Source organism: Pollachius pollachius (assembly GCF_949987615.1).
Source record: "Pollachius pollachius genome assembly, chromosome: 5".
Lineage (NCBI taxonomy): Eukaryota > Metazoa > Chordata > Actinopteri > Gadiformes > Gadidae > Pollachius > Pollachius pollachius.
The window spans coordinates 19,885,587-19,898,758 of NC_136938.1; the positions used below are offsets into that span (position 1 = coordinate 19,885,587).

The 13,172-nt window shown below is 41.5% G+C and overlaps 1 protein-coding gene across 1 annotated transcript in view; it reads right to left on the reverse strand.

Annotated features, from left to right (window-relative positions):
• The window catches only part of LOC307075830 (UPF0606 protein KIAA1549L-like), a gene marked incomplete at both ends in the record, with an annotated part of 59,593 nt that overhangs the window by 42,700 nt on the left and 3,721 nt on the right, over window positions 1-13,172 (reverse strand).

A 13,172-nucleotide genomic window follows, 5' to 3' on the forward strand; every position in this document is an offset into this window, starting at 1 on the left:
CGTCTTTTATATATATGCATGTCTGTGTGTAATGGTTGACTCTGCCGTACATGTGTGTATATTAATTGCATGATTGACTCAGCTGTATATGTGTGACTATATATGTGTATGTAATACTTGCATGGTTGACTGTGCTGTATATAAAGTCACTTTGGTTAAGTAAGTCGGCATTGTTTTTGGTTGTCAGGCGCTTAAGGGCATTAAGCATCTGTTAAAAGCGCTAAATGTAATAAAGGGCCTAGAAATAAGGCGGGCAGAACAATTCACAAACACTATGGAGCTAGGTAGGTCATTCCACCATCCAGGTAACTCACACTTTTACACAGTGAAACAAACAAAAACCTTTCATATTTCTTTGGTCGCAGCATCCATCAATATTTTGCACCAGAAGTCTGTATGACTTCATACAGAAAAAGTTAAATGAGTTTCACACATAAATGTTTTAAGAAACAGCAACAAAGGTGTTTTAGAGAAAGCTATGATGTTTGGTTGAATGGATGCTGCTGCCAGATGGATTTTGCTCTCCAAAGCAACAGGGATGGCTGTGGCGGATCTAGCTTGATTAAGTTTCTGGACAACAATGGAAGTCTACAACATCAAGGGTTAATAAATACAGACTCCTACTCAGAAGACTGTACACAACTATATATTATGGTGCTTATCGGAGTGTCTGGTAAGTAAATACTGTCTGGTAAGTCGTCAATATAACATAATGGGTTCTTCTTAATGATAGTCTCAACATTCAGGCACCGTAAACTCAATCAAATCATTATTGTATGTCAAGAAGCATTCCAAAACTAAACTTGAATTCTTCTTATTAGACGCCAATATGCAACAAAACAGGGTAACAAAGTATCTAACTATCAAAGTAAGTTATGGTGTTATTACTGCGATAAAGAAGTACAAAACTCTGAAGATGAGTTGTTCCCAGCAGAGATGAGCCTTGAGAATACTTTTGAAGATAGTATGAGGTTCTGCAGTCACTATTCAGGTCGGCTTAGCTCCTCCTAGCCGATTGTCGGGGTATGCCTGACGCAGCAATATGCGTTTCTATACGTGTGTGTAATACTTGCATGGTTGACATCGCCATTTATATGTATTAATGGTTGTATGTCTCTCTGGATAAGTAAGTCAGCTTTGGTTTTGGTTGTTAGTGGCTTTTTAATGTGAACCCAGAAACTGAACTAGAATCCTTCTCATTAAACGCCACAATGCGACAAAACATGGCAGTATACAAAGTCTCTCCAGTACCTCTCCATAAATGTGTACTCAGTGTACTGTGTACTACAGGAGGGGACAGGAGGGGAAAATAGAAAGTCTTCACAAGTGGCACAAACATTATATCTGTGATGCGTGACAACAGTGCAGATAGCAGCACCTACAGATAGCAGTATGGATACACAAAGACTAATATTGCCCGAGGCACCAACCCCAACTCCGTTAGAGCCAAGACGAGCTTCCATGCTGAAAACAGAGAGATGCAAGAGCAGTGGGAGATGAAAGAGAAAACACAAAACAAGAGACTTGGGAAGTCAAAGAAGGGTTTAACACTTTGCAAGGAAGCCACTAGTAACAAGTTGGCCGTCTCGGGGACAGGACAGCACATCGTTTGAACTTCCTTTGACTTCAGTCTCTATTCTCAGCACGTGCCATCACCTGCCCATCCACGCGGTATCCATCCAGGGGGTGGGGGTGGGGGGTTCTTTTATTCATTGATTAGCATCTGCAACCCTGGCACATCGCTCCCACCGACACCGCTATGCCTTCCCATGAAGTGGTACGTCCTGCTTTTACACACGGCTCTGTGACAGCCAAACAATAGGGGGTGTGGAGAGATGAAGGGAATCGAATGAAATGGTGTTGTTCACGGCAGCGGCGTACCCGGCCGGCAAATGGATATGTTGTCGTATGACACGCTTGCTGTGTTGTTCAGGCACAACCCCCCCCCCCCTTCAACATACACGTTTTTAAATGACGTGACCTACTTGCACATGCAAATGCATGCAGTGCGTACACAGTGTGTAAACTCCCCGTACACATTTTACAGTCTGACAGTTTCAGAATTGAGCTGATGTCATGCAGTCGTAACCACGGTTGGCACGGAAAAGCAATCTAAAAAAGTGTTCGGTCTACAGTTATTTGCCAACCACTTAATGGAACTATGATCACATGAAACAGTGATCCATGTTTAGTCAGTTTGATGCATTTGAAGAACTTGAGGTTCAACATTCCTTCGATGAATTCATTTTTTTCCTCTGAGTATACTCATTGACGAGATGTAGCATAGAATAGATGAATAATAGAATAATATATGGAAGAATAACTCATTTTACTCATTGAATAATATAATTCATTGTGTTGAACTGAAGTTTTAAGGTTGGCTACATACTCAAATTATAGTATGAAATGAATTTCACATTAAAACCATATTAAGACCATATTCACTGTAAGGATTTTGCAGGAATTATTTATGAAACTTATTTTTCAGTTGAATGAATTTCTCGACAAAGATAAAGAACACCCATTTGTTATTCTGAATTCCACCAATAACAAAACTAATCAGCCCTGAAAGATGTATGTCTGTATAAATGCATGTGTGGCAAGGACTACTGTGAAAATGTTGCTGGCTCCACAAAGTCACTTAGACAGGAAACACGCAGGTGGTAATTCCAACTAAAAGGTGTGCAGTACACCTGCGGTTTACCATCTGCTCCAATACAGCGTGACATACACGAGTTTGAACAAAGCTGCACATGCAGGTGACGATTCTAAAAAAAAAAATGAAGGAAGTAGACGACCGCAGACCGGAGAGATTATGAAGAAGAGTCGGAAGGAAAGCAAGAAAATAAATGCTTTCAAAAGCAACAATGGCCTCATCACTTCCTCTCCGAACAATGTGACCGGGCGAGCCTGCGAGATGTGTTAAAATGTCCTGTCTTCAGCACGGGGTACAGAGACAGAAGCCGTAACAGCCACGGTCTTTCAAACAGCTTCTATAGCCGGCCTTGCACAAATCACAGAGCTTGTTTCCCCTTCGCTGTGTCGTCCTTTGTAGCCACGCTACTATCTCTGAGCCAGCAGGGCACATTCACCACCGCCACCACTACCACAAGTCTCTCCAGATGCTGCTATCCTATTATTCCCTGCACTCTGTCTCTCTATTGCTCGGAGCTGTTTTTGTAACTGCTGCTGTTGTTGTGGGACGTGTATATAGAAAGTGTGTAGACGGTATGGAAGGCAAGTGTAAAATAGTAGAGAATGGAGGGGGGATGGAAGGGTAGCAGACATTGTGAAGTGGAAGACATTTGGATCTAAATGTATCTGTTGTTGTTGTGGATTTTTGTATTTTTCAATATTGTTGTTTTCTTTACTGTTTGAGTTGTTTTTTGTACAATTGGATATATCTTACCAATGAATTGAAACAGTGTGAAGCATGTGAAGAGACTGGTGGACACCGATTCAGATAACACAATAGCTTTGAGTGTTCATGGAGGTCAGAATAGGAAGGTTGGACTTCCAGGTCGGCCTGGAGAGGTGTGACAAGGGCTGCTGGGCCGATAGGATGTCACACACCCCCAGCTTCCTGTCGGGCTGGAGGTGCAAAGTCAGCTCAGTGGGTTCCTATGGCCGACGGCTGTGATCTGAATCAACAGCGCAAATGGGAAAACCGCGGTGTGCAGAAGACGCAGTGAACTCCCCTTAAAGAGCCAGGGAACCCAGGACCGCTTTTTGGGAGTTTTAAACGTGGTAAATTGGCGATTAATCTTATATAATCGCCAACATAGTAAACTACAAAAAAAGGTATCGTGGCGTGGGTCACAGCCATGGGGATAACACCCCCCCACTATTTCCTAAAACTCTCCAATACGTATTTCTTAAAAATCAGTGTTCAAATTCAATCTGAATCAGAGGAGGGGAGGGGGGCAGGGGTCCCAGGTGTTTATATTTATAATTATATATTTATAGTATATTTATATTTATATTTATTTATATTTATTTGTGTTGTTTCTTTGTAGAGGAACAGCCCAGGGTGCTGGTTGGGTCTTTCATTATACATTAGAAAGTGATCAGAGTTTACTGTTGGTTTCTGCGGTATCCGTGCCCACACTGAGGAGACAACACTTTGAGGAGCGCAGTGGGAAGCGATGGGAGACGCGATGTCCTCCATCCTCAACCAAAGGATCCAGGCCAAGTGGGACTTCACAGAACTGCCCACGGCGGAGGGCATTTGATTATACAGCATCGCACACAAATGAAACACTCTCAGACATGTCGCTGAATGACTGGAGAAAGAGGGGAACAGCAGCCCAAATGTATTGATAACAGGCTTATATTTTGTAAAGGTGACAATGGAAGCAAATATTAAAATCTAGGCCTAACTTCTAATTTATTAACTAATACTGATCTTTTCAACTTTTTTTCTGTCTGAGACTCAAAGTTCTTCCTTTCATTTCATTTAGATTTGAAGTCAAATTGCGCTATATTTCAAAGAGAATTGTACCATGTATTTTAGTCTCACCTATTTAACAATATATAAGAAGAAAGCAGGACAACCAACATAATTAAATAACCATGAAATGATATTACTACTTTTTTCACAATCCTAAGAAAGATGACAGACCGAATGAACAAGTGCCAACAAATTGAAATTCCCTACAGCTTTCTATGCCAAATTAGGCAGTGGTTATTTAAGATACCAATGTCTCTGCATTGGCTGTAAAGGCCTTAGCAATCCCTTTTAAATGCTCTCTTTGAGACGACTTAAAGTAGGTTTCTCTACTCATTGCCAGAACAGCTAAATAAGGTCATAAAGCGCTTTCCTGAAGTACTTATTTGTGACACATTGCCTAGTACCTTACTTAAACTATAACAAGCTCAAAGTAGAACAAGCAAAAAGTTTGAACCACTGAATATAGATATTACACCTATTTAATAAAATATACTTTAGATATGACAAATGAAACATTGACACATAAATGAAAATAAATGCATGATCAAATCCTTAAATAGGCTATATTGAAGTGGTTTATGATATAGTAGACTCACAGCAACTTTCAGTCATCTTACTATAAATTGGAGAAGTTGTGGGAAAGCACCTTCAACTAGTGAGTATACTTAAAAGCTATCCTTACTATTATTAGCATTACCACATATTTGACCACCCCCAGTAAGACTTCAAGATCAAGAGCAAACAACCCATTGGTTTGAACATGTCTAATATGCTTATATAGTCCAAATGTCTTAATGAATAAGACACACAGCTATATGGGCCAAGTTGTAACCCATTTAGCAAAGAGTAGCTGGTGGATAATCTAGGGTATGAGAGTACCATAGCGGTCGTACACTAGGAATGCAACAGCCCCTCCTTTAAATGTGCCAGGACTGTCTAGTGTTTAGGGCATTGGCTCTCAAAGTGCGGCCCGCGGGCCAATGCGGCCCGCAGAAACATTCCTGGTAGCCCGCAATGACATACAGATGTAAGTAAAAAAAAAAAAAATCTTTTCAATTATTATATAAATATTCATTTAAACAAAAATAAATAAATATAAAGAGAAAAGTCGACTCTCCCTAGCTTTCAATTAAATCCTGTTACATTTGTTAGTTTTGATCCGACTGTACATTACTTTGAAAGGATGAACCTCAGTTTCATGATTTAGACCTCACTTGACATCACTCCCAACGGTGCAATGTTTTTTTTCATCACTGGGATGCTGACGGCGTTTCCTGCCTAATTGTTTTTCCTTTGGCGGCCCTCAGTCAAATTCTTGGTTCCTAAATTGGCCCTCAGCTGTCAAAACTTTGAGAACCCCTGGTTTAGGGGCTTTGACTTTAATATGTACACGCACTCACTGCCCATTGACGGAGTCCTGAGGTATACAAATAAAATTGTATACCTCATACATGAAATTTTTAATCTAATAGCCCTCATAAATGCTTTAAATCCCTATATATATTATGAGGTCTATGATATTGGAAGACGCTACGACTATATAATTTGGTGTCATTAAACAATTGTCAAACATACTATTTTTCAGCTGATTCAGCTACATGTTTGTTTGTTGGTTTGTAAACCCATCGGAAGGTAAAGCTGATCTTAGAGATTGCATCAGGTTCTGTTTAGATTGCAAGCCTGGCTTGTTTGCAATGTGAAGCACAGGAGATGCCTTTCACAACATATATACCCACACTGTATTTTCTTTCATGCCAGTGGATTATCAGCCATGACACGTTTGTGGAATACCTCTTTGAGATTGTCATGTGACTGACTCACAGGTCAGGTTGGTTTACAGTGGGGACTCTCCGTGAACTCGATGTGCTTACAGATCGCCCGCCCTCCCTCCCCATCAAAGCAACGTGATTGGTCCAACACTGAAATAAAGAGCGGCCATGCCATCCAATCGGACTAAGGCTGCATTCAAAAGGTTTGATTTGTGAAACTGGGAAATGAGGAGATTTAAAAAGCCTGTGGAGAATGGTGCTAGATCTTATTATGGAGCGGCTTCTTAGGAATATTTAAAAAAACACAAAAAAAAATGAGTGTCACACTTTAAATTCTCCTCCTACACTTCTCACTTCACCCTGTGGCCTACTTCAAAACATTATTCCGTCTTTTAATGCCGACTGGCAGCCCACAATTCAGCGTTGTCCAAAAAAAATAGTCAAAACTTTAAAATGTGCTTTGCTCTGCCAAAAAAGAGTGCAGCGCATTTTCCAAAGCAACCAATTTCAATTCAATTTGTGCCAAGTTATCTTAAACTTTGCAGCGAAAAAAAGAAATGACTCAATGCAGTTTGGCGGAAAAGAGTGAATAAGCTTTTATGACTATGAAAGCCTATTAATTCTTATGATAGAAGGAAGTTATATTAATTATATTACACATATATACAGAATAAATACAATTACAGACAGACGATGAAATTACAGATGTAATATACACTGCTTTGCTAATAGAAAAAAAACCCATAGTGATACAGTATGAGACTGAGGAGAGAGAGACAGAGACAGACAGGGGAGACCGAGACTGAGGGGAGAGAGACAGAGACAGACTGACAGCAACGGCGACTGAGGTGAGAGTGAGAGACAGAGACAGAGACAGAGACAGACATAGAGACGGAGACTGAGGTGAGAGTGAGAGACAGACAGAAAGAGACAGAGACTGAGGAGAGAGTGAGAGACAGACAGAGAGAGACAGAGAATGAGAGAAATAGACAGACAGAGAGACAGAGACTGAGTAGAGAGACAGAGACAGAGAGAGACAGAGACTGAGAGACAGAGACTGAGGTGAGAGTGAGAGACAGACAGAGAGAATCAGAAAGGGAGAAGTGAAATTGAGGGGAGGGGTGGGGGGTTGTACAGTGACAGAGACAGAGTGAAGCACCGAATGAAACTGGAGCACTCTCACTCTTATCTCCTGGGACGGTGCCTATGAGGACAAGCAGAGGACAAGTGAAGGAGTTGTGGGTGCATGTCAGGGGCTGCATGTCTTCCACTGGACGGCTCTATGCCCCACAGTGCTGAAAACACAGCCAGTCACACATTTTACACCCATCGATCGCTACGTCGTGCCAACAGTGGAAAATACATAGCATTGCAAAACCTGCCGTATGTGATTACTTACCATCTGCTTTTTCTGGGGTTGAATATCTCTGGACTTCCTGTAATTGTTGCGTTGATTTACATTTAGGTCATTTAGCAGACGCTTTTATCCAACGCGACCTACAACGGTTCGTACACACATTGACACACCGACGGAGGAGTTAACCATGCAAGGCGACAGCCGGCTCGTCGGCAGCAGTTATGGGTCTTGCTCAGGGACATCTTGACACTCAGATAAGGGAAAAGCCAGGGATCGAACTAGCAACCTTCCGGATACAAATCAACCCGCTGTACCTTCCTGACCTAAGTGAACCCTGATTTGAGTTTATATGGCTCAAAAGTAGGCAAATGTAGCCCTGATGAAGATCGTAGTCTAAATACCTATGGATATCCCTTTAAATAATATATCTCTAAAGAAAAAAAGTCTGTCAGTCAAATAAACTTTATACTTTTCCTCAAGTGAGCCGCTATGGTTGTGGCTTGGGAGAGAGGATCCGCCCAACTTCACCGTTTAGCGGCTCAGTTAGTACCTGCCTCGGGGTAGGAGCTTTCTGAGCCTCAACTGAGATGCTCCTAACTAGTCGACGCTGATTGGATACGGTTGAGGAGGGATATGATGTGAGTACGACATATGATTAAGGCGGGATTATGACGCGAGTAGAACTCAACACAGCCACAACATATAAACAGCGCCATTTGTAACAGAAAAAACAAGCAGAGCAGATAGAGACAATCAGACGAACGAGAACGAGAATTAATTATCACAAGCTAACTAATCATGTTAGAGGAAAAGTGTTCCAGAACTAATTACGTCACATTTGAACTCTGTTGGGTAGCCACTACAAAGGCTCTTGGATGGGAACGGACGCAGAGGGGAACTAAGTGAGTGGGCGTAGCCAAAACACTGAGCCACTTTCCAAGAAGTCCCTCAGTCGGAACTTGCCTATAGACAAAATGACAATAGTGTAGCTTGCATTGCAACCACACTAATAAGACGATAGGATTGGTGGTAGGATGGGTCCATGAAGAACAGAGCAGTTATGAGTGAGAAAGACTAGGTAGCAGTAGCTATTGTGTAATGGGAAACTTTGATTAGGATATCCAATTGATATCCTTGAAAGCAGTTTTGATTTGCCATCTCGGCAGAAAGTTTGCCCGTATTAGGTATACATAAGTATTTTTGCTCTGTCAGGCCGTTTTATGTGCCATGTTATAAATGATCAACGCTCATGCTAGCAAAATAATAAGTTAAAATAAAACAACGGCCTACAACATGTTGACATTGTTAAGATATGTCTATTGGTGATGTACAATGCACCCCAGGTCCTAACCTTTTTGTGTAGTATTTAACGTAGTATTGGGGTTCTAGAGGAGAGTGTCTTTAAATTGGTGTAGCACCAACCATAAGTATCAGATACTAGTTTAATTCCAGTATGAGAACAACAAAAACAACTCAGCGGTTCTGTCTCAGAAAGACTGCATATTACATTGTTGCAATGTTCCTATGGCGAGAACTCAGTAATTTAGCAAGAGGACACACATTTTTGCCAGGCAAGCGCCCTTGTTAATCAAGAATGCACTTATGGTTTGTGGGCTTGGGGCATGTGGTCAATGGTCTCATATTGTATCACAGGCACAGCATACTGCCAAATGACCTACTGGCTTTTTTACAAGCTTAGTGAAGCCTGTTATGTATATCGTTATGATACATTTTATTAATAAATTCAATTTATAAAATAACAATGACAGAAGGTTGCCTGCTGATGTTGAGAGGGGCTATGGAAAGTAATTCTGGGTAACGTAGGAAAATATCAACCTGGAGCAGAACCCAGGAAGCCTGACCAACAGACATTGATTAAAATAACTATAAATAACACATATCGGATAAAGAATGAATTGGAAATCAATGTTAGACGTTTTACAACAATGTCAAGTATTTTAACCTGCATAATTCTTTTAACTCCAGAGTATTTATGTAAGTGAAGTGAATGATTTAGTTAAGTGTTTCAGTATGTTAAAGGTACAGGCGATGAATGAATGTTCCCTCCCCTCACTAATTAAAATATACTTATGAATATTCAATTCAATTGAATATTCTTAAGGGAAGAGCCTTAGGGTTTCTCTGATGAAGAAAAGCCAAGTGTTTCCTGAACACTGGATGGATCGTGGTGTCAGACAGAATCCTTGGTGATCGGAAAAGTCGCTTTGTTCCTCTGATTAAGAGAACGTTAAGGATTCCTGTAGATTTCTGCCTCCCTTTTCTGCATTGGAGTGACCCCATAGAAACTATGAGTAGGTCTCAGGTTAAAACCCACTGCTCTGTTGAGTGAAGGGCATTTGTTGGCAGGCCGTGCTGAGCCACGTTTCGGCCTGCGACTTGTATTGGTTGTTCAACCTGATGGTGTGTGTGGGTTTCTGTTTGTGGGCCCACAGTTATATTACCTCTTTATTAGATACTTATTAGTTTAAAAGATACAGCCCCGAAATAGTGTTATAAGGACACAACCTAAATTGGGATTTTTTTATATACCCTCTAGTGTATACTAGAGGGTTTTGTAGTATATGCTAGATTAAACTGCGTTGTATTTAACCTTTTAATAATCAATATTTTTGTTTAATAACTCATATCTAATCAATAAAACTGTGAAAGAATAAATAACCCTCATTTGATGTAAGTTTGGGTCAGTGATAATTCATTTGATTTAAAAAGGAATGGCGATTTATAAGATTGTTTCATAAGAGTTTGAAGATAATACAATGTTTAAAGGTCCCATTGCATGCTACTTTATGGATGCTTTAATATAGAAATTAGTGGGCCCCTAACACAGTATTTGAAGACGTTCCCAAAATTCAGCTGTGGTGCAGAATTACAGCCACTACGAGCCAGTCGCACATTAAGCTTTCCCCAAACTCGCTATTTCGGTGTCTGTAGCTTTAATGCAAATGAGGAGGAGAGAGGCGGGTCAAGTAGGAGGGTGGGGGTGTTGCCCTGAGCAGCTTGCAGCCACGGTACCATGCGCTCTGTTTACAGTGGATGTATCGCAATGGCGAGGCGCATACAGCCTTTGGCCATGTTCTGTAAATATTCTAGAACACTCCGGGTTATCCGGCGGGAGTCCTGGAGCTCTATATCTAAATAATATCATATTATACACAGATATCTATATCATATAATATACATTATCACGGCCAAAAGCTGTGTGCGACTCCAGACGATATTATGAATCTCAAACGACACTGCGTCGGGGTCTCCGACCTCTCTGGTTCTTCCACTTCCACATCAATCGGGAGTAGACTGAACCATGACATGGAGGAGGAAGGGAATGTTGACCGCGATTGTCTCCCGCCGGAGCCTCGCTGCCCACTGCCGAGGGACCACCGCCTCGGCAGCGGGCAGCAACAAGGCACCACCGGGCAGCGGGCAGCAGGGCTCCAGCGGGAGACAATCGCGGGCAACAATCCCTTTCTCCTCCATGTCATGGTTCATGTACTTCAGGGAGTCAAAGCCAAAGTTCCTTTCCCCTAATTCCTTCTCAACCATGGCTGAGATAACCCCCACTACGAGTCTCGCTGTGGAAATACCAGAGACGTCAGAGAGTCCGACGTGTTATGCGGCATAACGACAACAGCAGAAAGGTAATCCAAATAACCAAGGAGTGTACAACACTTGCCTTACAGTCCTGGAGCTCTATATCTAAATAATATCATATTATACATAGATATCTATATTATATAAAAAATATCATCACGGCCAAAAGCTGTGTGCGCCTCAAGACGATATTATGAATCTCAAACGACTGCAACGGTTTCTCCGGCATCTCTGGTTCTTCCACTTCCTCAACAATCTGAAGTAGACGCGACATGGAGGAGAAAGGGATTGTTGCCCGCAATTGTTGACCGCGATTGTCTCCTGCCGGAGCCTCGCTGCCCGCTGCCGAGGGACCACCGCCTCGGCAGCGGGCAGCGAGGCTCTGGCAGGAGACAATCACGGGCAACAATCCCTTCCTCCTCCATATCGCGATTCATGTACTTCAGGGAGTCAAAGCCAAAGTTCCTTTCCCCCCAATTCCTTCTCAACCATAATAATAATTAATAATACAGTGTGTGCAATCTCACACACACATACACATGTGGCGCTAGCACAGTCGTAGCTCATTTTCTCATTTGCGGGCCAAATTCTCTGGAAGGGCAAGGCATAGAAAGTGGAGGTAACTTGGCCCCTTATGACAACATATGGGGCCACATTCCAAATCAGCGCGCCTGAGCTTCCATTTCTTCAAAGGCGAGCAGGGTACCTAGTGCTTGTTTTATACCGAACGCAAGTATTATCCTCTGGGGGACCATAGGCAGGCTAGGGGAACTCATATTAATGGTAGAAAACCTCATAAAGGGAGATTTTCATGCTATGGGACCTTTAACGTAGTTGAAATAAAGAAAAACAACCCATTTACAAATATTGGCTATTACAATTTAGTTCATTATAGAATTACTGAAAAAAGGGAAAATACGGTGACAAACACTGTATTATCTACAGAGTAAGCAAGGGCCCCCTATCTTTAGCTTAGGCCCAGAGGTTCATTAATGGTTGGGGTGCTACACAAATATTAATAATAATACAAGTCACAAGCAGCCATCCCAGCACACCAGGAGACTGAACTTGGTGGCTCTTCAGCAAAAGTGTGATTAATTTTAACATGACGTGCCAGTGGACCACATCATTTTTGTCTAGCTGTATCTAAAATGTGTCTGGGTTAAACCAGATTTTCAGCATATACCAGACAATGGGAAAATAAAAAAAGTAATCTGTTATTACAATTATACATTATCAAAGCATGATTCTATATCTACAAATGTGAATTTACCTAAACAGGTAACATGTCTTTATTCAAGCATGCATGCACACACACAGAAACACACACACACACACACACACACACAAAAAAGCAAACACACGCACAAATGCACCAAAGTCAGCCTTTATATCTGAATATTAAAGTTGAGCTATGAATGAATTATGTGTGGAAACCAGCAATGGTGATGAGCTTATTGATTTAGTCAGGTGAATTATACAGTCAGAATAGAGGCAGGGCGCAACTGGTCAAAACATATTACCACAACAAGTGTTAGACATCTATGTTTGTTCTGTGTTATTAGGTCTTCATATGAAAGAGTCTATTCCTACTGGCAGGATGTGTGTAGTGTGTGTGTGCGCACAGAGAAGATGTGTGTGTTTGCGTGTGTGTGTGTGTGTACATGTACATGCCTTCTAATGGTTGACTCACGTTTCTTTAAACGCTATACTTGATTAGCAGATAATAAAACAGCTTTATAGCACACATTTGCAAAGATTCATATGTTTACCTCTTGGTGTCTATAAATGTCCAACCTAATAAATAACCAGACAGGGGAATTGAAACCATGTCTCGCCAATGACAATAAAAATACTCTATTAAGAAGAGACCTCCAATTAGCTTCACGGTGACAGGGACAAGGTGTCATTGCTATAGTCTGTATGCCTCCGTACGTAGCATGTGCTGGTGTGGCCGCTTGCTGCAGTGGACTGTGCTGCAGAACCT